Here is a 14,782-nt window from a genome sequence, read left to right on the forward strand (position 1 = left end):
TTTATTCATTTAAACATTAAGCTCTAGAAAATTACAATAAACTCAAAAACATTACATATAAATTTAGTAAAATTCGAGTTTTGAAGGAAAAAAATTTAAATCTAACTTAAAAAATTTAATAAGCTCAAAAAAAATATACATATGCTCAAAAACAAATAAAGTTTGAGGTAATAAGCTCAAAAAATATACATATATGCTCAAAAACAAAAAGGTTGGCTTATGCGTGACATCATAATGGAGAGCGATTGCCAAGTCTTGATCAAGGCGTTGAGGACGAAGGAACATGGCCGCAGCGATTACCATCTCATTTTAGACGATATTTTTTTTTGCTTGTAGCTCTTTTAATTCAGTGCAATGGTCGTTTGTTGGTAGGGAGTCGAATAAGGTTGCTCATGAGATTGCTCGATTGGCACCTTGGACTGTAGGGAAGCGGGAATGGTCGAATGGCTTTCCGGTTAACATTATGGCTTATGTTTCTGATGATTTATTAATGAAAGTTTAACCTCTACGGAGGGATTTCAAAGAAAACAAAAAAAAGGTTGGAGGTAGTACATCCGATGTATGTTCCTTTTTCTCAAATTAACAGCACCTTGCTCAAAATCCAAATTTTTCAATGGAAATAATAAATACAAGCCTAAGGGGAGGTATTAATTAATTAAGTATACTAATTGAAGATTTTATAATGTATTGGTTAAGTTGGAGGTATTTTATAAAGTATGGGTAGCCGATTTGAGTTATGTTGACAGAGCCATAATTTACAGTTAGGGTTTTAGAGGGCAAGACATTTCATCGTGGACGAAAGAGTAATGTCATAGGTCATCTCGAGAAGAAAATGAAAGTTTTAACTAAAATTTCCAATCCTGCAGTGAGATACACGCTCCTAGCTAAACCCTCATTTGCTTGTAACTCGCTCATTTGACAAAAAATAATTCATAATTATCTTAACTTATGCATTCAATTCCTTTTGAAAATGCGATATATTTTAAGTGCATCACCAACATTAATTTGTTTGTTTGGAGGGAGCCAAGGAAGGACAAGTTGCTCTTCAAATTTCTTATTCGAAAGACAAATTCAGTAATAAAAAGTATACCAGATAAACCAAAAATAAATTTAATAATAGAGACTAAAGATGACTTTCAATATTATAACAATGAAACTATAATATAAATATGTACTCCCTCCGCCATGGTCATTTGTTATTTTATTTATCTATTCTATTTTTGGGCGTTTCACTTAATTGTTTACCTTTCTATTTTAGTAATGCCTTTGATTGACAATTTGGTCTTTCACACTCAATTTAGTCTATCCAATAATTAACCCTTCCTCTTTTCTCAAGTGGTAAAACCAAAAGTAAACTCAACGGAGGGAATAATGTATTCCACCGATCATAACCTAATGTACTTGTTAGTTTCTTATGTGATTTTTGATAGTAATACTGTTAAACAAAGGATAAAATAAAATGAACAAATGAAAAAGTAATAATCATAACGCTTTTTACACAAGAATTTGTGGTGTGCACATAAACAAAGGTTAATAAAAAAATAATTTTACGTTAAAGGTCCCGGGTTCGACTACCAGTAGGGGCGATGATCACTTGCCCACTGCAGTCCCCGAAGGGGTGGCTTACATGGTCCATATGATGGTGCGGGAATGCATGGGCCTGGGGAATTCAACCCCCTCCTCATAAAAAAAAAAAAAAATTGTAAATCGTCTATCAAAAACATGATATACACTCTAAGCTCTTATCAAGGAACCATGGTGGTTGGTGAAGTTATTTTAATGGGGTTGTTTAAGTAAAATTCGCGTAAAACAATTTTACGCAATAATTTATGATACTGTATATAAAAGAGCATGATCGTTTCTACTCGTAGATAGGTGATTTTCAATTAGATGTAAACATAAATTGGAAATCATTCTATATACTTTATTTTTATTTAGTTTCATTAATCTTAGACTTTGTACTCCGTATTTGCTAATGTAAATAATATGCATGGCTCCATTTACGTGGAAAATTTATACGAGTACTACTAACAAATACTACATATGCTCAGATGGTACTCCATTTATCTCAATCATTTATTTGTCTTTTTTATTCTTTGTAGAAAATATTTTAATTAATTAAAAGCAAATAAATAAATGAGACAAATAAAATACTAACGGTACTAAATTAGGCAGATATATAAGGGATCATACAAGGAACTTTGACAAAATAGTTGATGGGAAAAAACATTATCAAAGCATGACCATTGACAAATGACAGAAGCTTCAATAAACATGATAACAAGTACGTCCAAAATAGCAACCGACGATATTTGAACACACGACACATCAAAGAAGTTAGCTCCCATAAACATGATAGATACGTAGATACATAGCCAATTCAACAAGTTTATAAGAATGGCCGACGTTTTTAAATACTTGAATCAATGTTTAAGAGTCATTATTGTGATTTGTGAATGTAATAAGTTTGCGATAACATGTAAGATTGTCTTGCAAAGAGAAGCTAAGGCACAAGGGACGATAATTGTAAAAGATCAGGAATAATATAAAATATTGTTAAGGTGAAAGAGTCCACTCATCATAAATGTCACATGTGAGATTTCATGTTGAGAAAATAGGAGAAATGTTTAATAAGTACTATATAAACTTAAAACTTAAATAAAACTGATAAAGTAGACTTTATCTCCTCTATACAAAACGCCTGGTCAGGGGGCAACCAGCCCAATCAGAATCACATGCATCATCCCGGAACAAGATCATACTCATATCAGAACAAAGAGGAAGGCCCTGACTAGGATTACCTTTCAAATAACAGTCCGCAGAACAGCGTCAGATGCTCTTGACGTAGAGTCCTTCGAAATTGGGACAAGACACGGACGACATAAGACACCTCGGGTTGGCCAAAGCATAAATTAGTATCGAAAGCTTTTTGGTATCTACGAAAACGGAGTCGCAAATTTAGTCACAAAAGGTCAAGTAGGAAGATTACGGCGAAAATGGTATATTATTTCTAGATAGTTCCATAGAAGACAATTTCTTACTGAGCTTTTGAGATATGATCCTTTTTATATGATATAGGTCAAATGTAAAAAAAAAAACGATCTTTTATTATGTATTAGTATCGAACATCCAAAATAAGGGTTGATTTTGTGTTTAGTGAGTTGCCCCTTACATTAAGGAATTTTTAGGTGCCAACGGTACTTCGTTATGATTTTCACAATCGAGTCATCAAAATCCAACCGAAACAACATGATGGATTCATTTTTTTTTTGGCAGCAATAAAGAAAGTTTTCTTACAAAGTATCTACCCGATTCGCCGAGCCGGACTTTATTAATACATTATTTGAAAAGGAAATTAAACTAAAAATAGGGTTGACAAATAGAAGAGGCTTCTTGAGGGGACGATTTGAACTTGGCAAATAAGCGAAAACTTCTTTTCTCTTCTTTGTCAATTGGGCTTCAGAGGAGTACCTGCAACAAGACACACTTATGCCTCGAGGACGTAGAAATTTACGGGGGAAAGATCTACTTGTAGAGCAAGTAGATACATTGTGTCTCGGAGATTCATCCACTTGGTTATGATTCTTCTTGTAGTTAGTAATTCTCTCTTTCTCACTCACTTGACTATTAGAAGGGTACCTGCAAAGCCTACGTGTAGTCCAGACACGTGACAGTTTACCAAATGAAGAAATATTACCCGTCTTAAGACTAGCTGAAAAAAAACGACTGATGTTCATTCATCCACTTACCTATTTCTTTGGCGAATGACACGGTCGGAACATGATGGATTCAATTACCTATTATCCTGTAATGAGTTTTAGTCTCCACGACGCGTAACTTAAAATATCACACATTTGTTGCAAAAGAGCAACATCTACAAAATCGACTTGTTTCAACTGTCTTACATACATGACACTTAAACCATACTCTGGGCATTTACAATGAACCATTTTATTATTGTTGATCTTGATCCAAAAGTACTATTTAATTTCGTAACTCTTTTCATTAAGTAAGGGTAATCATTTAATCATGATGTATTACTCGTTTTATTACATATGGTGCCATCTATCTATAAATATTATTAAAAGGTATCCTAAAAAATGTCAACTAGACAAAGCCACGTAGGATGTAGAAAAGCCATATAATATGTGGAAAAGCCACATAGACATTCACATTGACAACTTGGTTAAGATTGACACACCCCTACCCAACCATTCTCTACGCAGACATATTTTAATTGAATATTTTGTAATAAAACATGTTAATGAATTGATTAAAGTTCTTCATAGTTTTTCTTTTTTTTTTTAATTTATTTTCATATGATGAAATATTGGTAAAAAATGTTGTATATTTTTTTAGGTAAAATGTTAAACTTAACTTTCCTGAAATTGTACTACTTAAAATTTACACCTACATCTATTTATCTAAGATCGTTATATAAACCCTTTTAATAAAAAAAAATAATTGTGAAATTTATTAATATTCTTAAAAGTAAATGTATGACATTTTATTTCAATTACTATTTAAGATCAATAATAATAATAGTAATTTTCATTAACATTTTTTCCTATTTGTTTTACCTCTTGAGCTCCTCACTAATGAATTATCTTATTTAATAATACTCATAATTAAAAAATAAATGAAAAGGTAAATTAAAAGATGGGAATCAATAGTTTATAATGGCTATTAAACCTACAATAGTTTTCATTCACTAATCCTCCATTTAAGAACTATTACTCATGAACTTCCAAATTACAAACTATATTTCATGGTTAAATTAAAAAAATTCAAAAAAAAAAAAAAGATGTAACTTACCAAAATTCACATCAAAATTTCTTAATTTACAATTAAAATTCTCATTTTACAATAAAAAAAATGTTAGTGAATCGATTAACAGTTTTCATAGTAATATAGCTCATAAAAGTTATACATTTATTTATTTATTTAAAATTACACAAACTTGAAAACCAAAACAAATGAATAGCTTAATAATATTCTTAAACGTAAAATTATGGCATTTTATATTTAACCCTTATTTAAGTTCAACCCACGATAATTTTCACATAAGTCCAATGATTTTCTTAAAGGCATCGTCGAATTTTCTCATAAGTCTCTTCTAATTCCCTACCCTAGCCTAACCGTTACTCCATTTAACTCTCATACTAATTTTGCAATAATTCCTACCACCATAAAGATTATATAAAGTAACCCATTATATACAACCTTTGAATGCTTTTGTTTTTTTTCCTAATTAATATTTATGTCATTTAAAGTTTGTGAACATTAATTTTAGTGTACATCATTTAACTTCTAAATTAGCATTATTTAGCCTCCCCTATTTAAGATCGTCTCATTTGTTTTCCTCCAAAACAATCATTTGAGGTGGTAAAAAATTGCAGTATTTTTTTTAACTTGAATTTGGAATGACGAATTACTAATTCTTGTATTGTTTTTTGTTTTACTTTTGTTTCGTAGGCGGTACGAAAGGAAGACCTTATGGTGAAGTCGTTTGGTTAGCGGCTAACTTTTTTTTTTTTTTTGTAAAAGGTTAATTCTCATTAATCAAATAAACCAATTACAAAGCAAAGCCAATACATCATCACTCTTAGCTAAAAAAAAGAACTCATCATCTCCTCACTAGGCATCTCATTTTGCCAAGCATACATCCTTAAAGCACACTCTACAGGTAAATTCACTTTTTTTTTATACAATTAACAATTTCAATATTTCAATTTGGTTTTAAAGTTTTCTAATTCGTACATAATCAAATTCTAAAATTTATGAATTTTTATTAGATGATGATCAAAATTAAAGAATATGAATATGTATCAATGATGAAATAGATTCCAATTTTATTTGATATTAAAAAAAAATCAACTATCTAAATTTTAAATTTTCTAGAGATAACCCGTGATTTTCACGGGTAACAAAACTAGTTTTTCCTTTAAATTGTAAATTAATCTCACAATAAGTTTACATAATTGATTTTCAATTCGCAGTATGCTTTTTTCCAGTGTTGTACTTTTTGGCCTTACTTTCCATTTCCATAACCTTGGATTAAAACAAACCATAAACTTAATTCTCTTAAATCATAAGTAGTTTTTGTACCCGTTAGTAAACTACACAACTAGTTGTATATCGTATAGATTTGAAGCTTTATAATAAAGGATTTGAGCTTATATGTACATTTTACACAACCAGTTGTATACAACGCATCTTGGGCTTCGCATGAGACATAAGACGGACAAAAATGGGCTCGAAGGAAATCGCAGGCTGCGGTCCATGTTGGAATTATGTCCCAGAGCAATCGTTAATGAAACGTTTTTGAACAAATTTCATACAGTGTAATTATTAATGGAGATTAATAATTAGATGGCATTTTTCTTATTATCTTATTAAGGTATTAATATGATGATAAGTCCTTGATTAAACTGGTATATTTGACATCATAATGGAGATTATGATAATGAGAGTCAAGTATTATAGAGTTTAGTCTAAAAGTGTTCTTGGTCGTGTGATTATCAGAACGGGATTATGATCATCCGGATAGACCAATATATTGATAACGTTACTCATAGGATGAGTATTAATGGATCTCATTCATTAAGTTATAATATAAATAATGCATATGGAGATATGGTTATTGAACGTGATCAACAATGAGATTTCCCAAATGGTTATTATTACCTATGTTGTCAATGTGGAAATTCTCTTAAGGAGTAGTTGTATATTTTATCCTTTGACCTGAGATCATCATTGTAGTTAATAGACTACTTATTGTACTTAGATACCGGACACCTAGTGTGTAAAAATGCTAGTTGAATGGTCATTGGGTATAATTGAGTACCTATGCAATTAGTGGTGAGTCAAAATGGAATCCCTGAGAATGTTGTTGCAGATCACTTGTCTAGATTGAGATTTGCAGGAAGAGAGATTTTGCCTATTGATGACTCTTTTCCAGATGACCATCTTCTAGCTGTAGCTGCAAACACTCCATGGTTTGCAGATTACGCCAATTACTTGGTAGGAGGTATTCTTCCTCTTGACTTGTCTTATCAGCAGAAGAAGAGATTTATGCATGATGTGAAGTGGTATTTCTGGGATGATCCATATTTGTTCCGGGAGTGCGCAAATGGTATTTACAGACGGTGTATTCCAGAGGGTGAGGTATGTGCCATCCTTTATCATTGTCACTCTTTTTCTTATGGTGGTCATCATGGTCCTTCTAGGACATTTGCTAAGGTAATGCAATCGGGTTTCTTTTGGCCTACTATCTTAAAAGACGCTACTACTTTTGTCCGTTCTTGTGATGCATGTCAAAGAACAAGTAATATTTCGTAAAGGCATGAGATGCCTTAAACTGGAATCTTAGAGGTGGAGATTTTTGATGTTTGGGGCATTGATTACCAAGGGCCATTCCCTACTTCTCATGGGAATCAATATATATTAGTAGCTGTAGATTATGTTTCTAAATGGGTGGAGGTAATTGCCACCCCCACTTGTGATGCTAAGTCTGTTGTTAAGTTGTTTAGAATATCATCTTTCCACGGTTTGGAGTGCCTCGCGCAGTGATTAGTGATGGAGGAAAGCATTTCAATGAGCGTCATCTTAATTCTTTATTGAAGAAATATGGCGTTACGCACCGTAGATGATTGGCATATCATCCTCAAACCAGTGGACAAGTTGAGATTTCCAACAGAGTTGAAACAAATATTGGATATCAAAACCTTGGCCAGAGTAGTCGAATGATTTAAGAAAGGAGTTTCTTAAAGTCATTTCCGACCAATAATGATAGACATGTAACATAGTGGTCGTCTAGTGGGGGTTGACAGTCAAACCATACCCTAGGACGATCCGGAGTTGGAACGACGGAGGGAAATAAATACAGTGTCCTTTACCGGGTTCGAGTACAGTGAATATTGGTATTCACGCTATCTGGCCGTCGGGGAGTGTTGTTAGACGCCAACCTCGATTAATAATTAATGAGATTAATTGTTACCGGTTTAGCGATGAACCTATGTGGTCACACACTTACGGTGTGATATTTAACGTTTACGGTTATTTAATTTATTATGAGATAATTAATTAAATAATCTCGACGACATATTTTTATATTGCTCGCTAACACGGGAATATAGTTAATATCGGAAAAACAGTTGTATGAGAGATCGAGACGGAAATGTGGATAGGTCTTGGAGGCCTCCACGTTGGCATGTATATCCATGTAATGATAATTATAACATTACATGTTGGTTCACAGCTACGTGCCATTCATTTAAGGGTTTTCTTAGCAAAGTTTGATTTTGTATGTGTACGTGCACCAATGAGGGCAATGACATTACTTGAGGGCTAAGTTATCTTTTGGCTGTAAATAGTGCATGTTCGTGTATTTTTTTTTAAGGAATACACAACAGTAACAAGTTCGGATATCGTCTACTCTCATACTTACAATAAAAGTGAGAAAGTGATTCTCTATATTATTCCGAGGTCGTCTCAAGGGTTGAGAACGTTAGTCTATCTACCGGTGTGGATATACTAGAGACTCCGTATTTTCGGGGTTAGACCAATTTATTATCTACGCATAAAGTATGTGTCCCTTTACCCAGTTTTAAAAGTTTTTTAAATGCAATAGGTCTCAGGAGGACCGCGTTTCTGTCTTCCGCTGCTACATGTGATGTGCCGCGGTCCCTTCAATTGGTATCAGAGCTAATTTTGCATTTACATTTTGTAAATTCGGGTCTCGCGAGAATAGTTCTCGTAATTCGTTGAGTAACGAATCTATTACATGCATGCGTAAATAGCTTTTGTCTATTATGTGGATATAAAAGGCGTTTCCACTTTTATGATAATCATTGTTTCAATCATTACATTTTTTATCATTTATTGGTAATATAATGTCATTGTAATGTTTGAGTAACATATGAGTGGGTAAGCTGTTTTAAAGCTTATGATTGTTATTTAGCATGCAAAGTATATGGTGATAGAAGCCGACTCTTGTATGGGATATAAGGGTCAGTCTTATCAGTTGGGTTATATTGGATATAGCCAAGTGTGTTATTAAATTGTTTAAATGACACATAAAACATGAAGTACTACGGTTATGCGATAATTGTGTACGACAGTTATATTAGATATAATTGTTAGTGCTAATATACGATATAAGCACTCGTGTTATTCAAATTGTTTGAGTGACATTAAAACTTGACCAGTTAAAGATTATTGAGTTTTTAATTGATAAAATATGAGATATTTTGTCAAAGGTTGCCACTCAGGTAGACAATAAAATTATTTTATTTTCGTTTACAAGAAGCGACCTGACAACCAGGGGGCTTGTAGTTCGGAGATATAATAATATTGTCTATTGTATATGATACGAGGGTGAAGAAAAGTTAACTAATCTTGTACTTTTAGTCTGGACAACCCAGAGGGTATGACATTTATTAATTTTCTGTCACTAGAGTGGATAAAATCAACTACACTGATAGGAACGACCTGACAACCAGGGGACTATGTAGTGTAGAGCCTGAAATGATTTTATTAGATAAAATCAGATGAATTTTAATTATGATGGGAAACGACCTGACAACCAGGGGGCTCATGCATGTTTTAAAATTCTTATATGTCATTATGAGGAAGTCCATATCATGATGATGTATGATTATGTTCTTATTTGGATTGTTTTCTTTCCGATTAATATTTCTCAAAGGAGGCTAGTGGGAGTACAGTCATTTTCCTAGTACTATATGTGGTTGACATATTGCTGATAGGAAATGGTGTGCTAGCCATGCAGGAGACAGAGATTTGGCTATCGTAACAGTTCTCCATAAAGGTTATGGGAGAAGCGGCTTATATTCTTGGAATAAGAATCTATCGAGATAGATTCAGGAAGCTGCTTGGGCTCTCCCAATTTTTGTACACTCAGTTGTGATGTTGTACAAGGCTTGATGTGGCTTACCCACTAGGAGTAGCGAGTAGGCAACAGGCAATCCGAGTGAGGAACATTGGAAATTGGTGAAAACCATCCTTGAGTACTTGAGAAGGACTAAGGACCAATTCCTCATTTTTTGGAAATTGTAAGCTAAAAGTGTTTAGCGGTACTGATGCAAGTTTCGCATTGGATAAAGATGATAGCAAGTCTATCTCTAGTTATGCTTTAACCTTAAATGGTGAGCAGTGAGTTGGAAGAGTTCCATAAAAGCTATAGTAGCTGACTCAGTAACCGACAGAGAGTACTTAGCTGCATGTGATGCTGTTAAGGAAGCCGTTTGGATAAGAAAGTTCTTAATTGAACTTGGTGTTGTTCCTTCAGTGGAGGAAGGTAATCCTCTATTGTGTGTCAATAAAGAATTATTGTACTGGCTAAAAAGCTAAGGGGACCACCAACGATCTAAACATGCTCTTCGGAAATTTCATCTAATTAGAGAAATGTTCGAACATGGAGATGTTCAAATTCATTAGGTTTAAGGGAAAGAAACGATGTCGATCCTTTCACTAAGGCACTTTGATCAAAGGAGTTTGACAAGTGCAAGTGGGATCAAGGATCAAGGTTCATGACCGATTGCCTCTAGGTCAAGTGGGAGATTGTTGGAATTATGTCCCAGAGCAATCGTTAATGAAACGTTTTTGAACAAATTTCATACAGTGTAATTATTAATGGAGATTAATAATTAGATGGCATTTTTCTTATTATCTTATTAAGGTATTAATATGATGATAAGTCCTTGATTAAACTGGTATATTTGACATCATAATGGAGATTATGATAATGAGAGTCAAGTATTATAGAGTTTAGTCTAAAAGTGTTCTTGGTCGTGTGATTATCAGAACGGGATTATGATCATCCGGATAGACCAATATATTGATAACGTTACTCATAGGATGAGTATTAATGGATCTCATTCATTAAGTTATAATATAAATAATGCATATGGAGATATGGTTATTGAACGTGATCAACAGTGAGATTTCCCATATGGTTATTATTACCTATGTTGTCAATGTGGAAATTCTCTTAAGGAGTAGTTGTATATTTTATCCTTTGACCTGAGATCATCATTGTAGTTAATAGACTACTTATTGTACTTAGATACCGGACACCTAGTATGTAAAAATGCTAGTTGAATGGTCATTGGGTATAATTGAGTACCTATGCAATTAGTGGTGAGTCAAAATGGAATCCGTCAGCTCAAGGTAATGAGTTTTGAACTCTATGTTGTCATTAATCTTATTGGTCATATCAAAACCTTGGCCAGGGTAGTCGAATGATTTAAGAAAGGAGTTTCTTAAAGTCATTTCCGACCAATAATGATAGACATGTAACATAGTGGTCGTCTAGTGGGGGTTGACAGTCAAACCATACCCTAGGACGATCCGGAGTTGGAACGACGGAGGGAAATAAATACAGTGTCCTTTACCGGGTTCGAGTACAGTGAATATTGGTATTCACGCTATCTGGCCGTCGGGGAGTGTTGTTAGACGCCAACCTCGATTAATAATTAATGAGATTAATTGTTACCGGTTTAGCGATGAACCTATGTGGTCACACACTTACGGTGTGATATTTAACGTTTACGGTTATTTAATTTATTATGAGATAATTAATTAAATAATCTCGACGACATATTTTTATATTGCTCGCTAACACGGGAATATAGTTAATATCGGAAAAATAGTTGTATGAGAGATCGAGACGGAAATGTGGATAGGTCTTGGAGGCCTCCACGTTGGCATGTATATCCATGTAATGATAATTATAACATTACATGTTGGTTCACAGCTACGTGCCATTCATTTAAGGGTTTTCTTAGCAAAGTTTGATTTTGTATGTGTACGTGCACCAATGAGGGCAATGACATTACTTGAGGGCTAAGTTATCTTTTGGCTATAAATAGTGCATGTTCGTGTATTTTTTTTTTAAGGAATACACAACAGTAACAAGTTCGGATATCGTCTACTCTCATACTTACAATAAAAGTGAGAAAGTGATTCTCTATATTATTCCGAGGTCGTCTCAAGGGTTGAGAACGTTAGTCTATCTACCGGTGTGGATACACTAGAGACTCCGTATTTTCGAGGTTAGACCAATTTATTGTCTACGCATAAAGTATGTGTCCCTTTACCCAGTTTTACAAGTTTTTTAAATGCAATAGGTCTCAGGAGGACCGCGTTTCTGTCTTCCGCTGCTACATGTGATGTGCCGCGGTCCCTTCAGTCCAGGCCGCAAGATAGGAGTCTGCTCTTGTACCTTCGTCCTTGTCTTGACTTTCCTTGACCAGAATTCTCGTCTAGGTTCACCATGAAGTAGTGGCCTTATTGCTTACTAGGTTGACCTCCGATCTCCGCTTGATTGTTTACTTGTTCCAAAAGGGTTGGGACTTTGTTGGCTATGGTGGCTTTGATTTCTCAAGTCACCGAGGGCATCCAATAGCCGGTCGATCATAATACAAAACACTTCACCAAAAATGCATTAGTTTGTCAAAATGCACAATTTGCCGTTTAATTTGGCTCTGACTAGACGTCTTATCTCATATTTGTGACATTAAAGTTAGTTTGTGGAATCACTGCATTCTGCATCTAAGATACATTAAAGTTAGTTTTTTTCTTCGTTTGACATGGTTAATAACTTATAATAGTCGTAATTGAGTAAACGAAATTAAGAATTTTGCCGGGTAAGGCTTGTGATGCTATTGTAGCTAGGGCTGTTCAAAAATGAGCCCGGACCGGTGAACCGGACCGAACCGGACCGGCCGGTCCAGACCGACCCGGACCACATGCCATCCGGTCCGGTCCCCGGGTCTGCAAAAATTAGTATTCCGGGTTCCGGTCCGGTCCGGTCGAACCCGTTGAAACCCGAACTGGACCGAAGACCACTGTAAGAGCGTTCACGAAACTTTCTCGTAATTTAACTCTAGATGTTGTATAAAAAGTGACATGTGGCGGTTGGATATAACCCTTAGGTCACCAAGAAAGAATCTATCTTTTACTTTGATATCTCTTCCGCCTCCAACTATCATTTCTTTACTGTAAAAAAAAACTATTGTTTCACTCTCATCTATGTCCATCTCTCCCTCCTTCCACCTTGAAATTCCAGATCTCCAATATTGTATCTTGCACATGATTAATTTGTTATGCCTTTAATCTTCAGCATCTTTGGCTCAACTTATTTCTTCGTCAACTCTCAAAACTTCATCTTCAGTATTGTAAAATGTGTAGTCAGATCCAACAACAAAAACAAGACAATAAGGGCGCAAATTTGTGTTTTTCTTGCTTTTAATGTATAACGCGAATTTTTTCTATTTAATTTTGGCGTTTGTTTTACAAAAAGTTAGATTTATAGAAACTCGATGAATTTTTAATGCTTATGTTTATTACGTTTGTGCTTCGATATATAATCTTCAATTTTTTGTGATTTAAATTTTACAACGAAGGATGATGAACGGATTAACGGTCCGGTCTGTGGTTTTGGACCGGTAAATCCGGTCCGGGTGGGATCCGGTCTTTGACTTGGCGGTCCGGTCTCCGGTTCTTTGTTTTATAGAGTTCCGGTCTCCGGTCTGAACCGGTGCGGTTCGGTCCGGTCCGGTTCTGGACCGTTGAACACCCCTAATTGTAGCAGACATGTTCAGAACACGAGAATAGAAAACGATTGACTTCTCTGTCTCAGTTATTTATTTACCTTTCCTTATTCTAAATAAATGTTTGGAATGGAGGGAGTACATTGAATCGATCATGATTCATGCGTAGATGGTATGGCATTTCACTGATTTAATGCGAAGAGACTAGTTTCGAAAAACAAGGGTCAAGAACATCTCAATCCTGATACAAATTGCTTTGACACAAATATACTACAATCAGTGTATATCTCCTGAATGAAACTCATGTTCGTGGCCTGCATCGCCTTCTTTCTGCTGGGTAATTAATGCGTGTCAATTATATGATGTTTTACACCCTATTTTACACACATTTCAGAGTTCATTTATGTGGTTTAAGGCTACTATTTGCCCCATTTCGTCTACTTTCGTATTTTATTGTAATATTGCAGATTTATGCGGAAATGAGTAGATATTGAGCCAAATCCGTCCCCGAGTATCTTGCATTTCATTTGACGTGAAGTATTTGCTCAAGGAACGAGCTTGGTGCGCATTTCGAGGCCCGGAAGACAAATCCACGAGAAGTTAGAAGTCAAATATCAGCTACTTCAGTCGATCGACCGCTACCCATAGTCGATCGACCAACCCACAAGTTCCAGTAGCCACTGTTCAGCGAAGAGCAGTCGATCGACTGCCTTGCTTGGTCGATCGACCAAGACGCTCTTTCAGACGTGAATTAAAAGATCGAGAAGTTTGAAGCCCATGGTATTAGGTTTTAGGAAATAAGAACTACGTTGTATTCCTATATAACGTAGCTTTAGTTTCAGCATAAGGCAGTTCCCTTTTGTCGAGTTTTTATTCAGTTTTAGTTTAGCATTGAGAATTAGGGTTTTCGATATTATTTCGTATTCAATACAATTCACTTTCGCGTTCGGCTTTGTTCTTTTCCTTCGCAATTCCACACGGTACTCTCCTGATTTTATTCAATTGTTTTGCTTTCATTCATAGATTTAGAATTGCTAGATCAGTTTCCCAAAGCCGAGTTATCATCTTATGTTAATCGTTTATTTAGCCGTTTTAATCATGAATTCTGTAGTTTTATTAGTCAATTTTATTGTTGTTATTATTCCCAGTATGAGTAGCTAAATAGCTTGTGCTAGGATGTAGGGGAACTGTAGATTAGGCGGCATTAG

Source organism: Silene latifolia, chromosome 7, assembly GCF_048544455.1.
Source record: "Silene latifolia isolate original U9 population chromosome 7, ASM4854445v1, whole genome shotgun sequence".
Classification (NCBI taxonomy): Eukaryota; Viridiplantae; Streptophyta; class Magnoliopsida; order Caryophyllales; family Caryophyllaceae; genus Silene; species Silene latifolia.